Source organism: Sus scrofa, chromosome 7 (assembly GCF_054392235.1).
Source record: "Sus scrofa isolate SSC_HxYL_T2T_F1_AM1 chromosome 7, Sscrofa_HxYL_maternal_Yorkshire_Landrace_v2.0, whole genome shotgun sequence".
NCBI classification, from domain to species: domain Eukaryota; kingdom Metazoa; phylum Chordata; class Mammalia; order Artiodactyla; family Suidae; genus Sus; species Sus scrofa.
In genome coordinates this window covers 88,226,620-88,244,321 of record NC_139389.1, presented here as the reverse complement: position 1 = coordinate 88,244,321, position 17,702 = coordinate 88,226,620, and the positions used below count along the sequence as shown (strand labels likewise).

The window sequence follows — 17,702 nt, the reverse complement described above, 5'->3', positions numbered from 1 at the left end:
AATCTATCCATGTTGCTGCAAATAGCTTTATTTCATTCTTTTTATGGCTGAGTAGTATTCCATCGTATATATATTCCACATCTTTTTATCCATTCATCCACTTATGGACCATGTCTCAGCTGTTATTAATAGTGCTGAATGAATATTGGAGTGCATTATATTTTCTCTTTTATGTATTTTTTAATTAAATTTTTTTAATTAAAGTTTAATTAAAGTGTAGTTGATTTACAATGTTGGGCCAATCATGCATATATACCTACATTTTTTTTTTAATATTACCTCCTATCATGTTCTATCCCAAAAGACTGGATATAGTTCCCTGTGCTATACAGTAGGACCCTATTGCTTATCCATTCTAAATGTAACAGTTTACATCTACTAACCCCAAACTCCTGGTCCATCCCACCCCCTTCTGCCTCTCTCTTGGCAACCACAAGTCTGTTCCCTATGTCTGTGAGCCTGTTTCTGTCTTGTAGATAGGTCCATTTTGCCAATTTTGTATACCACAGATAAGTGATACATATGGTATGTGTCTTTCTCTCTATGACTTATTTCACTTAATATAAGAATCCCTAGTTGCATCCATGTTGCTGCTAATGACATTATTGCATTCTTTTTAAGGCCAAGTAGTATTCCACTGTATGTATATAGAGTGTCTTAATCCATTTTTCTGGATATGAATGTTTAGATTGTTTCCATGTCTTAGCTATTGAGAGTAGTGCTGCAGTGAGCATAAGGGTGCATGGCATATGCCCAGGAGTAGAATTGCTAGATCATATAGTACCTCTATTTTTAGTTTTTTAAGGACACTCCATTCTGTTCTCCATAGTGGCTACAACAAATTACATTCCCGCCAACAGTGTAGGAGGGTTCCCCTTTCTCCCCAATATTTATTGTTTATAGACAATTTGATGGTGGCCATTCTGACTGGTGTGAAATGATATCTCAATGTAGTTTTGATTTGCATTTCTCTGAAAATCAGCAGTGTTATGCATCTTTTTCATGTGCTTTTTGGCCACTTGTCTGTCTTCTTTGGAGAAATGTCTATTTAAATTTTCTGACCATTTTTTTTTAAAATATTGAGCTGCATGAGCTGTTTGTATATATTGGAGTTTAATCCCTTTCAGTCACTGTGTATGCAAAGATTTTTCTCCTTTTCTGTGGCGTATCTTTTCATTTTGTTTATGGTTTCCATTGCTGTGCAAAAGTTTTTGTTTAGTTAGGTCCCATTTGTTTGTTTTTGCTTTTATTTTCATCACTCTAGGAGGTCAATCCAAAATAATATTCCTGTGATTTATGGTGAAGAGTGTTTTGCCTGTGTTTTCCTTTAAGAGTTTTATAGTTTTTGGTCTCACATTTAGGTCTTTAATTCATTTTGAGTTTATTTTTGTGTGTGGTGTTAGGGTATATTCTAATTTGATTCTTTTACATGTAGAGGAGCAGTTTTCCCAACATCTCTTATTGAAGAGACTATCTTTTCTCCATTGAATATTCTTGCCTCCTGTGTGGTAGATTAATTGATGATAGATTCATGAGTTTATTTCAGGGCTTTCTATCCTGTTCCATTGATCTCCATTTCTGTTTTTGTAGCAGTACCATACTGTTTTGATGACTGTAGCTTTGTAGTATGATCTGAAGTCAGGGAGCCTGATTCTTCCAGCTCCATTTTTCTTTCTCAGGACAACTTTGGTTATTTGAGGTCTTTATGATTCCACACAAATTTAAAATTTTTTTGTTCAAGTTCTGTGAAAAATGTCACTGGTGATTTGATAGTGATTGCCTTGAATATTTAGATTGCCTTGGATAGTATAGCATTTTTGACATTAGTGATTCTTCCAATCCAAGAATGTGCTATATCTTTCCCTTGGTTTGTGCATCTTTGATTTCTTTCCTCAGTGTCATAGTTTTCATAGTACAGGTCTTTTTGTATGCTTAGGTAGGCTTTTTCCTAAATATTTTAATCTTTTTAATGCAATGGTAAATGGAATTGTTTCTTTAAATTCTTTTCCAGTTCTTTCATTGTTAGTGTATATAGTGCAAGAAATTTCTTATATTAATTTTTATCCTAGAACTTTACCAAATTCATTGATGAGCTCTAGTAGTTTTCTGGGGGCTTCTATGTATTGTATCATGTCATCTGCAAACAGTGATAGTTTTACTTCTTCTTTTCCAATATGGATTCCTTGTGTATCTTTTTCTTCCCTGATTGCCATGGCTAGGACTTCCAAAAAAATATTGAATGACAGTGGCAAGACTGTACATCCTTGTCCTGTTCCTGATCTTAGTGGAAATGCTTTCAGCTTTTCACCATTGAGTATGATGTTAGTTGTGGTTTGTAACATATAGCCTTTATGTTGAGGTATGTTCCCTCTGTGCCCACTTTCTTGAGAGTTTTTATCATACATATGTGTTGAATATTGTCAAAAGCATGTTCAGCATCTATTGAGATGATTATATGCTTTTCATTCTTCAATTTGTTAATATTGTGTATCACACTGATTGATTTGCAGATATTGAAAAATCCTTGTATCCTTGAGATAAATCTCACTTGATCATAGTGTATGATCCTTCTCAAGTATTATTGGATTCTGTTTGCCAGTATTCTGCTGAGGATTTTTGCATCTCTGTTCATCAGTGATATTAACCTATGATTTTCCTTTTTGTGATATTTTTGTCTGGTTTTGGTATCAGGGTGATTCTGGCTTCCTGGAAGGGTTCAGAAGCATTCCTTCCTCTGAGATTTTTTGGAATAATTTCAAAAAGATAGGCATTAACTTTTCTCTAAATGTTTGGTAAAATTCACCTGTGAAGCCATCTGACGCTGGACTTTTGTTTCTTTGGAGTTTTTAAATTATTGATTCAATTTCAGCACTTCAGGACTAGTAATTTATCTGTTCATATTTTCTATCATTTCCTAGTTCAGTCTTAGGAGATTATATTTTTCTTATTATTTTTTTTTTTTCTTTTTTTCTTTTGTCTTTTTGTTGTTGTTGTTGCTGCTATTTCTTGGGCCGCTCCCGCGGCATATGGAGGTTCCCAGGCTAGGGGCTGAATCGGAGCTGTAGCCACCGGCCTACGCCAGAGCCACAGCAACGCGGGATCCGAGCCGCGTCTGCAATCTACACCACAGCTCACGGCAACGCCAGATCGTTAACCCACTGAGCAAGGGCAGGGACCGAACCCGCAACCTCATTGTTCCTAGTCGGATTCGTTAACCACTGCGCCACGACGGGAACTCCAAGATTATATTTTTCTAAGAAGTTGTTCATTCCTTCTAGGTTGTCCATTTTATGGGCATATATTTTCTCATGGTAGTCTCTTATCCTTTGTGTTTCTGTGTTCAGTTGTAACCTGACCATGCCTTTTTTTTTTTTTCGGTCCTGGCAGGATTCAGACCGAGAGGAGTATACAAAATTGAAGATAAAATATGCACCATCCTGAAGTACTTTTCAAAAGAATTTATTGTCTATTTGTTCAGACACCTACATACAGATAGAGATAGGTATTTACTGCACAACAACACAATGGACATGCTGTTTCGCTGTCCAGAGTTTCATTCAAAAATGTGTATGATTTTCTTTAACTATATAGAATTTGAACTTGTTTTCAATGCCTTCAAAAATTTGACTGTATGGCTCTATCATAACGTGTTAAATTTATCATCAATTGGTATATGTTTTAGTTCTTTCATTCACTTTTAAGATATTCTCACTGAAACAAACTTTTATATAGCTATGTATTTGTACACAACCACAATTACTTTTTTTTAATCTTTCTGGGGCTGCAGCCACGGCATATGGAGGTTCCCAGGCTAGGAGTCGAATCAGAGCTACAGCCACTTGCCTACACCAGAGCCATGGCAAGGTGGGATCTGAGTTGTGTCTGTGACCTACACCACAGCTCACAGCCAACTCTGGATCCTTAACCCACTGAGTGAGGCTAGGGAGTCAAAACCACATTCTCATAGATGCTAGTTGGGTTCATTAACTGCTGAGCCACAACAGGAACTCCCACATCCACAATTACTTAATGTATGAATGTATAGAAATGAAGTCTTCTGTACAGTATTCTAGTATTTGAACAATATGAAAAATTAATCACATTGGCTTTTTTGGAGATGTTAAGATGATTATAGTTAATTTTTGAGTTATTATTTACCTATTTTCAGAGGTTATTTCTAATTGGTAATTACCGATGGGGCCCTACTCTACAGCACAGGGAACTGTGTGTTTTAGGTCACTTTGCTGTACAACAGAAATTGAAGAAACATTGTAAATAAACTATGCTTGAATAAAAGATGGTAATTATCAATATTTATAAAATTTCCAACAAACTAGCACAGAGATATTTTTAAAGTATTCCACTTTTGTTTCCCTCTTTCTCTCTAGTGTCTTATTATGAGTTTTTAGATCCTTTGGTTGCTCTGGTCAAACCATTTAGTTCCCTAGGGGTAAAGTCCCCTGATCCATAAGCTCTAACCTAAAATGTTTTTGCAGTATCATTTGGTTACTGTTTTCTTGAGCTGTGATTAGCTTCATTTCTTCTTACATCAGGATTTTATATGGCATTTTGTTTTGGAGAACATAGGAAAGTCTCAGCTTCCCTAATGATGATGTTCTCTTTATACAGGTAAAATGGGAGGATGTAAATAAATTTAACAATGCAAGGTGTGGCTTTAGTTTCAGACATAATATTTGTTGTTTTAATTGCTTTGAATATGAGTAATATCCTCAAGTGTATGAGTGTTATCCTAACACAACGTAGATAGACTCCGGGATAAGGAATTGAATAGTACAGAAGAATAATTGTATGAAAGTATATAGACACATTGCAAAAGGTTAACTGACTTTGACTTTTAGTATCACATTGTTCTTAGGGTAATGTGAAAGATATTAGCAAAAGTCAAATGGTGTTATAATATTTTGGGTCATCATAGGTGGCAATTAATCATTCTGTTCCTAATGCTGATTAAATGAATGTTTCTTACTCTCTGCCACTTGATGAACAGGCAAGAAAAATGACTGAAATGTGAAAATATTTTTAAAAGGTAATCGTGTTTTCTTTCCATTAGCCTTCCTAGAGAGATGTGTATAAAATGATTATCTTCTGTAAGAAAGGGAAGCACATTTATTAGGAACTCAAGATTACAAGATGGAAAAGGATTTCATACACATCTAAGTAGAAGAGACATGGAGAACAAAAAATCCAAAGCTGAATAATTACCAACGTCATGTCACTTTAAAATATGATTGGAAATTATTTAATATATAAAACTACCAGAGATTGAATTTGTTTTCCTGGTCTCTTACATGGTTAGAAATAGCGTGTTGTGTTGTTGTGTATTAATTTTATCGCTAAGCTGTAAATAGAATGCAGAAAGATTTAGAGAAAGTTAACAAATGAGAGTTGGGGGGGGATAGAATAGAATAAGTGAGAAAGGAACCCTGAGTCCGTGAGTGGAACTTGAAAAGGTATTGAGTTTGCTGAATCTTGCAAACAGAAAGTGAAGGAGTGACATTCGTTTCATTTTTGCACATAAAAGGTTATTTGAAAGAACGCAGAATTATTTATTTTTTGATAGATATAAATAGTTAAAGTAGGGGTGGTATTTAATCAGAGGAAGCAGTGTTTTACTTGGATATAAAGCAGGTTTTGTGACAATTTGAAAGATAAAATGCATGACGTTTCAGCTGAGGGTGTTGTTAAATGCACAATATTTTTAATTGAGGAAGAAATTTATATAAATGACAATTTAGATTAATACCGTGTCCAAATCTAACTGCTATATGTAGATCCCTTTCAATTTGATGACTATTATTGAGTTACCAATATTCCCTCCATCTGTAAAGGATTAAATGTCTCCATGGGGTATTAATCAATTCTCCATGGACCAAGAAAAGCACTAATCACAACAGAAGGCAAAGAGGAAGGCCATGTCTTTTGCATGGTGGATATCAAATTAGTTTTTTAAATGTGGGTATAATTATTATGTTTGAGAAAATGTACTTCAGAGTATAACCAGTAGATAAGAGAAGAAGCATTTAGAACACCCTAATTCAGGAGTTTTAGCCTATGAATATTTGATGACTTTTTGGTGAATAAACATCATATGACTGTGTCTCCATTTAGAAAACTCTCTACAGCTTTTGACCTGAACTGAGATATAGATCCTAACTCTGTCTCAGGTGACTTTTAAAACTATGATGACCCAAGGATGTAGGTTCGATCTCCGGTCTGCCACAGCCGTTAAAAAGATTTGGCATTGCCGCAGCTGCAGCATAGATCGCAAGTGTGGCTTGGATCTGATCTCTGGCTCAGGAATGCCCTATGCCACAGGGCATCCAAAAAATAAACAAAAGAACAAAACTGGAATGACCCAAACTTTTGAGTTTCTACATTCCCTGACATTAGGATAGGTACATCTAAGGTCCATGTTTATATCTCATTCTTCTTTAAACTCACTTTTCCTAAAACTCTCAGTTCTTGCCTAGTTGATGGAGATTGGAGAGCCGAAAGGCAAATAAATTCACAGCTATAGGCACATGGCTGGTAAGAGCTTATTAAGAAACTCTCTGAAGAGCCTTAACACGTAAAAGATACCAGGAGATATAATACCACAATGTTTTAATACAAAATTCTACAATTATAGAATTTCTGGAGTTGGTCCAGAAAGTACTGTCAATCATATCTCAAAAATTGTCTTTTACTTAAAGTAAGACTTAGGCTTCTTTTCTTTGACATTCTATAAATACTTCTTAATTTTTCATCCTTTTTAGGTTTACAATTTATTTCTTTTTCTCTAAGTCATCTCACTTGTATAGTTCCTTGTTTTCTATTATTCTTGGTCGCTTAGAAGGTGAGCAGTTTTCTTTATCAATATTCCTTAATTATATATCTATATATTCCTAATTATATAGGTTTTTTCATCCAAATACATCTTCTATCTTTCATAAATAATTCCTGAAGTATATACATAGCTCCATTAATACCTCTTATGATTCTAAGATTTAGGAAACTTGGATAACAACACAAGTGCAGTCCTTAACTTTATGGGAGTTGCAGTCTCACCGAGGAGAACAAATGAAAATATCAATGAACTGCATTTGTAGTATTGCAAAGAAATGCAGTAGTTTTTAGAAAGCAAATATATTTAGTTTACACAGACTAGTTTTTATTTTGCTCACTGAAAGAATATGAATATTATAATCTCCTATTATATGTGGAGATAATTATAATATGCTATCAAAATACCTTTTATATATGGAATTTTTATATTATCTACTGTCCAATAACATTTTCTTTTCTTATTTATTCATTTATGATGTGTATTTAGCACTGTTATAGACATGTGAAAATAACAAAAGAGGAGCAACATTATCAGTTACTGAATATTTACACATAATAGATATACAATCAATAAAAGATTGTAAAACCAAAATTATTTTATACCTCAAATTTTGTATTTATTATCAGTAATATTATTATTGATAATATTTTATAAATATTATAATTATTTATAAAATATTATAAAACCTCAATTATGTTATAATTATTTTATACCCATTTTATACTTCTCTGAGAAGTTAGTGTTACTAATTGCAATTTCATAGATGAACTGAGGTTCAAGAATTTAAGTAACTTGCCCCAAATCCTCTTGTCAGTGGCTCAATATAGCTTAAATCTTGTTTTACAGAATCCAAGGCCACATTCTTTCCATTGTGTGATGTTGCTTCTCTAACTGAAACCAAAATTATAAGATAATGTGATATGTTCTACACAGAAAAGAACAAGATTCTTTTCAGTATACATGAGGCCCTTCATAGTTTTTCACCTCACAGACCATGTGCTAAGTACTTTAGGGCAGCGCTCCTGAAATTATCTTTGGTAAAGGACCAGGGTTGTTTTTCTCAAATCCTTCTTGGACTGATACTTTAGAAAATATGAAATCATAGGCTTGGGTTTTGCTGTCATGTGAAATTTCTGGAGAAATTTCTAAATGCTTCTTTTCAGTTTCTGCACCTAACCTGAGGCAAACTGGTAACAGACAGTTTATGGACCTGCACCTCTGTATGGACCATTTTTCATGGCTTCAGGGACTACTAATATGAATAAGTCACAATCCCTGCCTTCGAGAAGCTTAGAGTCTCCCAGATGATTTAGAGCATTACTCAGTTTATTAAAATACAAGAAATCCTAAAAAAATATATGTTGGTAGTATAAAGCAAGACCTCAAATTGTTAATAAACCTTGAAGACAAGTGTTTTCAAGAGATAGGGAGTCAGTAGGATGGGTCATTTGCCAGAATAAGGCTTGTAGTCTTGAAAGTTGATGAAATTGTTGAGAATTGATGAAGAGTTTGTATGACTGGAGACAGGCTATATTAATTTCAGGTTGATTTCTATTACCTCTGTTGACCAATCTTGTATCTTTTGAAAAACATCATAGCATCTACACTGGGAAGAAGCAGAGTGTTTTTAAATGCATAGAAAACCTGGTGGTTATGGTGGTAATATAAATTAAATTCTAGTATTCATAAAGCAAGACTTCACAGATGTGGTCAACATTTAAACAATATTGAAGATGAATATGTTCCCAGAGGTAGGGACTGGGAAGGAGGAAAAAGGCCCTCTTCTGGATGAAGATCATAGGCTTGGAAGTTTTTTTAATAGTGATTATTAGTTTGATGTGACTAAGGTCAAAACATGCTAGATGTGATTCAAAAATAAAAAAGTTTGAAGTTGAATTTATATTACTCTGGTTGACTGTTTTGTTTCTCCTGAGTTACAGGGCACCAACCCTGGGAGGAAGCAGAGGTTCATAAAGACAGAGACAAGACAGTGATAAGAACAACTCTGTATAAGAACCAGTCATTTCTATGTGTAAACACTTTTAGAGTCCATAAACATATTAGGTCAATTTTAATACTAATAGCCTACTGGAAATAGACTATCATAACTTTCATCTATCTCCTTCAAATTCATTGAAATAACTATCATAATTCATATTTTTCCTATTGTTTCCCTTCAAGTAGCAATATTAACAAAGCCCATGGATGGAGCAAATCATTCTGTGGTGTCAGAGTTTGTGTTCCTGGGACTTACCAACTCCTGGGAAGTACAACTTCTCCGCTTTGTGTTCATCTCCACATTTTACATAACAAGCATGATGGGAAACTCCCTCATTATGCTCACTGTGACCTCCGACCCTCACTTACACTCCCCCATGTAGTTTCTGTTAGCCAACCTCTCCTTCCTTGACCTAGTTGCTGCTTCTGTTGCTTCTCCCAAGATGATTTATGACCTTTTCAGGAAACGTAAAGTCACCTCCTTCAGTGGCTGCATCGCTCAAATCTTCTTCATCCACGTCATTGGTGGTGTGGAGGGAGTGGTGCTCCTTGCCATGGCCTTTGACAGATATGTTGCCATATGTAAACCTCTCCATTATCTGACCATCATGAGCCCAAGAATGTGTATCTCCTTTTTAGTGGCTGCCTGGGTGACTGGCCTTATCCACTCCATGGTTCAGCTGGCTTTTCTGGTAAACTTACCCTTCTGTGGGCCTAATGTATTGGACAGCTTTTACTGTGACCTTCCCCGGTTCCTCAAACTTGCCTGCACAGACACTTACCAACTAGAGTCCATGGTCACGGCCAATAGTGGGTTCATCTCTGTTGGCTCCTTCTTCATTGTGATCATTTCCTATATTGTCCTCATTCTCACTGTACAGAAACACTCTTCAGCAGGTTCATCTAAGGCTCTGTCCACACTGTCAGCTCACATTGCTGTGGTAGTCTTGGCCTTTGGTCCTTTGATATTTCTCTATACATGGCCATCTCCCTCCATGCCCCTGGATAAGTTTCTGGCCATCTTTGATTCAGTTCTCACTCCTTTCTTGAATCCTGTCATTTATACATTCAGGAATCAAGAAATGAAGGTGGCAATGAGAAGAGAATGCAGACAGTTAGTGAGTTACAGAAAGATCTCTTAAGTGACACCTGTACTGTGAAGAACCCTTGTTGATTACTGATGTTCATTAATAACTTTCAAACTTGGAAATGAGATCTTGTTTGTCCTCGCTTGATTTAATTATTCACACTGATATAGAGTCTATTTTTCCTCTTACTTAGGATGGAGAGATATCCACTTCCGAAAAAAAGAGGAGTTATATCAAAGTGTTTATAATAAAAAATTATAGTATTCTTGAGCCTCAATTCCTAAGGAGTAATATTTTTATGAAGTAATTATTAGAAATACATAACAGGGAATACTTCTCTAAGGCTTCAGAACAGAGAGACCTGTCTCTCTCATTAACAGGAGCCTGTCTCACAGATAGAAACTCCTATCAGTACCTGATGGGAGGTTTCCTAAGTGAAGAATAAACTGAGTCTTCCTGTTGTTATGCTGTACTCTGCTCACATTTTACCTCTCCTTTGTGCCTCTGACAGGGCTATGCAAGGAGGGCAGAATCTTTGAGAGTACATACACAGAATCTTTGAAAACATGTACACATGTTTCACACATACCCAGGTAGAAGCCATGGAAGCTGTTCTTAGAATAAAAAGAACTGGGAAACACCAGGATTTTTCTCTGAGATTAACATGATGCAACTCAAACCCATTACATTTCCATTCCTCTTTTCTTCCTATGTCTTCCTATGCATTTTTCCTAAGCAAGTGGTCTTTGGGCTAGGAAAATCTTTCTCCCCTTTCGCTCTCCTTTCTCAGGCAGTCTTCCTTCTCTATGTCCCTGTCCCATGATTCCTCTTTCTTTTCCCACTTCCCTGCATTTGGGGCTCTGCCCTTTTTGACTTACCTCACTGTTGCCCCTTTAAAATTTTTCTATTATAGTTTATAATATTATAAAGTGCCTCCTCAACATTTTCACATCTTAAAGAACATATTATTCTTCAGGAGTTTAGCTTTCTAGTGTGAGTGAAGAGAAAATACCTAAATGGCAAGGATAAGATCAATTATAGAAGTGGCTTTCATACCTTTGACAGTGATCCACAGTAAAAAATGTAATATACATTGTAGTGCATACAATGCCCCATCCCCATAAAGGACTGAATCACAGTTTAACATAGCAATATTTATTCTTATGAATTTTTTCTTTCTTTTTTTCTACTAAGAACTGTTTACAACCCACTTTGTGAGTTGCTTACAGAATCTCTGATTATTCAGAAAATTACCAAGAAGACAGTTAAACATGCACCACTTCTTGTTAAGAGCAAAATAAATATATCAAGATCAACTTGTTATGTCATTCTAACAGAGAAAACCAAAATCTAGTTGTGTTTTAATGTAATATTATTAAAACAATTCTAAATTTATTTAAGTAAGCGTATGAAACCTTGACTGTCCAAATATTGTCAAATTTTAATACTTATCTTTGCTTCAATTCAGACTGATTCTTTGAAATATATATGTGTTTGTGTGTGTGTGTGTGTGTATATACAGATTTATGTCCAAAGCAAATAGGATTTACTTCCTGAAAACCACCTATAGCTTTCTATGTCCATTCAGTTTTGTCTTTTACAATACTCTTAATTTTTTACAGTACTCTTAATAACATTTTTCTTAAGATAAATAATACTTTTCCCCTTGATATTATGATTGTGCTACTTCTAGTATAGTCTCAGTCACCCATTTATGACTTAACCAAAATATCTAATTTCTATTCCACTCAGAGTTCTTGAAGGGGAGTACTTGAGAATTGTCTGTCATATACTATCATTTTAATAATTCAGCAAAACTCATGAGCATACTAATATAATTCCCAACAGACACACACTTTCTATTCATACCTTCTTACAGACAGTAAATAATATTCTTAAAGCAGAAGAAATGAACATGTGCATTAACTGGTCAAAAGACATGGACACTCTATAAAAATATAAATACAGAGAGAGACACACACACATGCATTCACACACACACCATGACCAATCTTTCAATATTCAACCATATTTAAAAATTAGTCAAAGAATGAGTTCCCGTCATGGCGCAGTGGAAACAAATCCAACCAGGAACCATGAAATTGTGGGCTCAATCCATGGCCTTGCTCAGTGGGTTTAAGGATGAGGGATTGCAGTGTGCTGTGGTGTAGGTCCCAGAATGCGGCTCAGAGTCTGTGTTGCTATGGCTGTGGCGTAGGCTAGCAGCTATAGCTCAGATTTGACCCCTAGCCTGGGAACCTCCATATTCTGCTGGTGCAGCCCTAAAAAGCAAAAAAAAAAAAAAATTTAGTCAAAGAATATCCACTAAATACTATGCTTAATACTAAACTAAGCTCTTACAATTGTTGAAAATATTAAATATTATGTTTAAGAGGACACACTACAGACCTGTCAGACATATAACTCAAATGACTGAACACATGATTTTAAATTTCATCTAAGTGCTTGTCTTATACTTTATAGTGGTATGGTCAAGAAGAAGATCTATTACTGTTTTATTAAAAATATTGATTCAGTCTGAATTGTCCAAGAATTTATTTTCACTATGTGAATTTGGATTCTCATAGAAAAACACTTCTGAGCTAGTAATTTTTATAAGAATGGTTCCTATAAAAGCTTAGCAAATCTAGACTAGTAGAAGTTCAATTTAAAAATTTGGGGAATTTGAACTCTATTAGATTCATATCAGCACTGTTGATCTCTATAAACCAATTCTTAGAGAACTTTATTTTTAAAGGTTTTGCATAAAATTTATTAATATCTCCTTGAGTTAGGAACTCCTCCATCTCAACAGCAAAAAGGAAAAAAAAAACTACTCAATTAAAAATGGACAAAGTGTTTGAATAGATATTTCTCTAAAGAAGACACATAAATGGTAAATAGGCATTTGAAAAAATGATCCATTAATTATCAGAGAAATGCAAATAAAAACAAATTGAGATGTCATCTCACACCTCTTGGGAAGGCTATTAACAACAAACAAAATATAACAAGTGTTGATGAACATGTGAAGAAATTGGAGCCCTCACTGTTGGTGAGAATGTAAAATGGTGCAGCCAGCAAGGAAAACAGTACGGTGCATTTTCCTAGAAGAAGCATAATCTATATCCAGGAATACCACTCCAGCCCATATAGCAGATGATAAGTCTGTCATCTTTGAGTAGATCCTCAATCTGGAAAAATTTCTTCTGTAGTAGTTCTAGACTCTGTGCAAAGGGCCTTGCTGCTTAGGCCTTATTACTCAGACTTCAATGTAATTAGAAAAAATTGTTGATTGATGAGAGATAAGATGTGAAACTTCTAGCAAGCATCAATGGGCTAATCACAATGCAGACTGGTATGGTTCTGTAGCATTTTTCCCTAAAAATTTCAGAAAAGTTTATATACAGACAAGGCATCCCACAAACACCATATCATACCGAGGCTCTACACAAAAAAGGAACGTGTGGAAGTTGCGTATGACCATTGTATCTACTGTCCCCATCATACTGTACCACCCATAATCTACTGGTAAAAGAGAAATGGAATGGCTTACTACATCTGCCGATGAACCACTAGCTTGGAGGTGATATTCTGAGAATGCAAAGTCTTCGATAGGACACTGTATACAGTTAGCCCTTGGGACCAAGGGGTTTATGGGCACTGATCCTCCATATAGTTGAAAATCTACACATAATTTGGATTATGTGGCCCTATCCAACTGGGGATTGAGTACATATTTATTGAAAAAAATATTTGTCTGTAAGTGGAATGACATAGTTCAAACTTGTGTAGTTCAATGGTCAACCATACATACACAATGTATAATTTTTGCTTGGTTCATTGTCCCTGTTGAGTAGTATACATGGGTCCAGGAGTCAGGGGATAGTTGGGAAGTTTGAACTTCTCATCCTTGTAAATCTGGGCTCTATGGGTTCAGAACTCCTGGTTCCAAGAAAAAAACATTTTCGTCAAGGACACAAAAAGAGTCTCTTTAAATTTTGATCTCTTTTTTTATTCCAGGAAAGTCAGGCTCTTTGCACTAAGAAAAAACAGTGTTGATATTGTCAGATATTGTCATTCATCCCATTAGCTTTCCTCTTATAAGAGGCCCACAGGATAAGAGGTTAAGTCCTGAAGGAGCTTCTCCTAGAACTCAAATGAAGTAAAAAGACTCAGTGTTAGAGAGAATGTCATGTGTGCTATGCTTTGCCACCCAGCTACCCATCCAAAGCAGAAAAATTTATTCTCCCAGCTATTGGCAGGGTTGTTGTCTGACATTTCTCATCCCCCTACTCACCTGATAGGGTAATTGAGTCCCTCATCACAAGCACTTGAAGCCATGGCCAGTTTCACTCCCTTCTTTCTGTCCTTTTCTTATTCTTTTCCTTGCACTCCTCTTTGGTTAGTTTGTCCCTCTCCTTCTGCAGGTTATCCTATTCCTTCTTCCTCTGGGACTCATCCCAGAGTGAGTCTTGCTCCAGTTTTCCAGCACTTGGGACATCTTCCACATGGGTGTTTTGGAGCAGAGATTTTCCAGAACGTTCATCATGGCCTCACCTGAATCATCCTTCTCATCTGCTTTATTGTCTTTGTCTCACACATCAGCATACATGGCCAGGGGTGCAGCTTCCCTCTGCTTCTCCTCCTCTGACACTATCCTGGGCTTCATCACGATCTATGCCTGCTTCTCATGAAGGTGGCAACAACCTGGACCTCATCTTCTTATTCACTGCGGTGACAACACACAATGCCCTTGCGGATATTAAGGAGGGATTCTTCTTCCAGGAAAGCAGAGAGGATACCCTGCAGAACATCCAGCTTCTTTTGTTCCTAATCCTCCTGCAGGACACCCAGGATGTAGGTGTCTTAAATGGCTCTGTCCACTCCCAGTGCCTCTAACTGTCCATCTAGTCAGGATCCAAAGCTGTTGCCTGCTCCAGAGTTTTTATTGGTGGTAGATACTGCCACTTTACTGGGCACCATCCTGGGGCCAAGTTCCTGCCAGCCATCACCATACCTTTTTTTAATGGATCCTCTGTGGCATATGGAAGTTCCCAGACTAGGGGAATAATTGGAGCTATAGCTGCTGGCCTACACCACAGCTCATTGCAACATTAGATCCAAGTCATGTCTGCAACCTACACCACAGTTTGCAGCAATACCAGATCCTTAACCCACTGAGCAGGGTCAAGGATCAAATCTGCTTCTTCATGGATACCAGTCGGGTTTGTTTCCACTGAGGCACAATGGAACTCTCATACTTTTTATTATTATTATTATTATTATTATTATTACTGTAGCTTTGTGGCATCATGTCTAGTCACTTATGATGGAATATGTAATGTGAGAAAAAAGAATGTATACATGTATGTGTAACAGGGTCACCATGCTGTATAGTAGAAAAAATATATATAAATAAAAGATTTTCAAAAAAAAAAAAGAAAAATCTCAGGTAAAAAGTCCAAATGTACATTTAAAGAAACTTAAAAAAAAAAGAAAAAAAACAGGCAAAGCCTAAAGGTAGTAGAAGCAAGGAAATAAAGATCATGTGGAAATACATGATATAGTGACAAAAAAAACAAAGAAAAGATAAATGAAACTAAGAGTTGATTGTTTGGAAAGATAAACAAAATTGGCAAAACTCAGCCAGACTCACCAAGTAAAAAAGAGAGATCCCAAATAAATAAAATAGATATGAAGAAGGGGAAATTACAAATGACACCACAGAAATACAAAGATTCATGAGAGAATAGTATAAAAGTTATATTCCAACAAATGAGACAACTCAGAAGAAATGGATAAATTGCTAGAAGCGTAAAATCCTCCAAGATTGAATCATGAAGAAATAGAAAATCTTAACAGACTCATCACTAATAAAAAAATTGAATCAATAATAAAAAATTTCCCCAAATAAAGAAGTCCAATTCCATATGGTTTCATCAGTTAATTCTGATAAACATTTAAGAAATAATTAGTGCCTAGCCTTCTCAAACTATTCCAAAAATTGAAGAGGAAGGACCACTTCCAACCTAATTTTACAATGTCAAAATTACCCTGATATAAAAACCAGACAAAGACACCACACACACAAAAAAAGAAATCATAGCCAATATCTCTGCTGAACATAAATGCAAAAATCCTCAACAAAATACTAGCAAGCCAAATTCAAAAATACATGAAAAGGGTCACACAACACAATCGAGGAGATTTCATTCTAGTGATGCAAGACGGTTTAGCATTGAGAAGCAAGTGTACAGTTTTCTGCCAGTTTTCCACTGTACAGCATGGTGACCCAGTTACACATACACATATATATTCCTTTTTCTCACATTGTCATGCTTCATCTTAATTAACTAGACATAGTTCCCAGTGCTACACAGCAGGATCCCATTGCTAATCAGTCCTGAAGGCAACATTCTGCATCTATTTACCCCAAGCTCCCAGTCCCTCCAAGTCCCTCCCCTTCCCCCTTGGCAACCACAAATCTATTCTCCAAGTCCATGATTTTCTTTTCTGTGGAAAGGTTCCTTTGTGCCATATATTAGATTCCAGATATAAGTGATATCATATGGTGTTTGTCTTTCTCTTTCTGACTTACTTCACTCAGATAAGAGTATCTAGTTCCATCCATGTTGCTGCAAATGAGATTTTTCTTATTTCTTGAAGTAGGCCTGTATGGCTGTGAAATTCCCTCATAGAACTGCCTTTTCTGCATCACATAGTTTTGGAATGTGTGTTTCCATTTGTATTTGTTTCTTGGTATTTTTTTACTTCCTCTTGATTTCTTTATTGACCCACTAATTGTTCAGCAATTTGTTATTTAGTCTCCAGGTTTTTGTATTTTTTCTAGTTTTCTTTTTACGGTTTATATCTAGTATCATACTTTATATCTAGTATCATACTTTATATCATACTTTTATATCTAGTATCTTCACAAAGAAAAAATGCTTAGTATGGTTTCTCTCTTCTTAAATTTATTGAGATGTATATTTTGGCCTAAAATTATGATATATCTTGAAGAATGTTTCCTGTATACTTGAAAAAAAATGTGTATTCTAACCTTTTGGATGTAAAGCTCTATATATAGCTGTTAAGTCCTTCTGGTCTGATGTGTTATTTAAGGTCAGAGTTTATTAATTTCCTGAAGATGATGTATCCATTGATGTAAGTGGGGTATTAAAGTTCTTTCTTATTATTCTATTACTGTATATTTCTCCCTCTATTGCCATTAATATTTGCTGTCTATATTTAGGTTCTCCTATGTCAAGTGTATTAAGTGTTAACAAATATTGTACCTTCTTCTTAGATTATCCTCTTTATCATTTTATATTATCCTTTTTTTTTGTCTTTCGTGCTAGGCTTTTTTTAAAGTTTATTTTTTCTTTTATGACTATTTCTACCCTGCCTTTTTTTCCATGCCATTTGCATGGAATACCTTTATCAACCCCTTCACTTTCACTCTTTGTATGTCTTTAGATCTGAGGTGAGTCACTTGCAGGCAGTGTATATAGATAGGTCTTTTTTTAAATCCTTTCAACTATATATAAAAGATAACCTATATCTTCAATCTGGAGCATTTAGTCTACTTATGTTTAATTAGTGATAGTTATGCACTTATTGCCATATTGTTAATTACTTCATGGTTTTTATCGTAGTTCTCTTTTTCTGTCTTTTATTAATTTATCTTGTAGTTTAATGGATTTTTTAGTGCTATGCTTAGATTCCTTTTGCATTATAATTTATATATCCATTGTAGATTTTTAGCT

At 35.4% G+C, this 17,702-nt stretch overlaps 2 pseudogenes; one reads left to right on the top strand and one right to left on the bottom strand.

Moving 5' to 3' along the window:
* The first annotated feature begins 9,039 nt into the window (after positions 1-9,039).
* LOC100738847 (olfactory receptor 4F3/4F16/4F29-like) lies at positions 9,040-9,987 on the top strand (annotated as a pseudogene).
* Positions 9,988-14,285: 4,298 nt separating this feature from the next.
* Positions 14,286-14,919, bottom strand: LOC100739288 (coiled-coil domain-containing protein 43 pseudogene; annotated as a pseudogene).
* Positions 14,920-17,702: the final 2,783 nt, after the last annotated feature.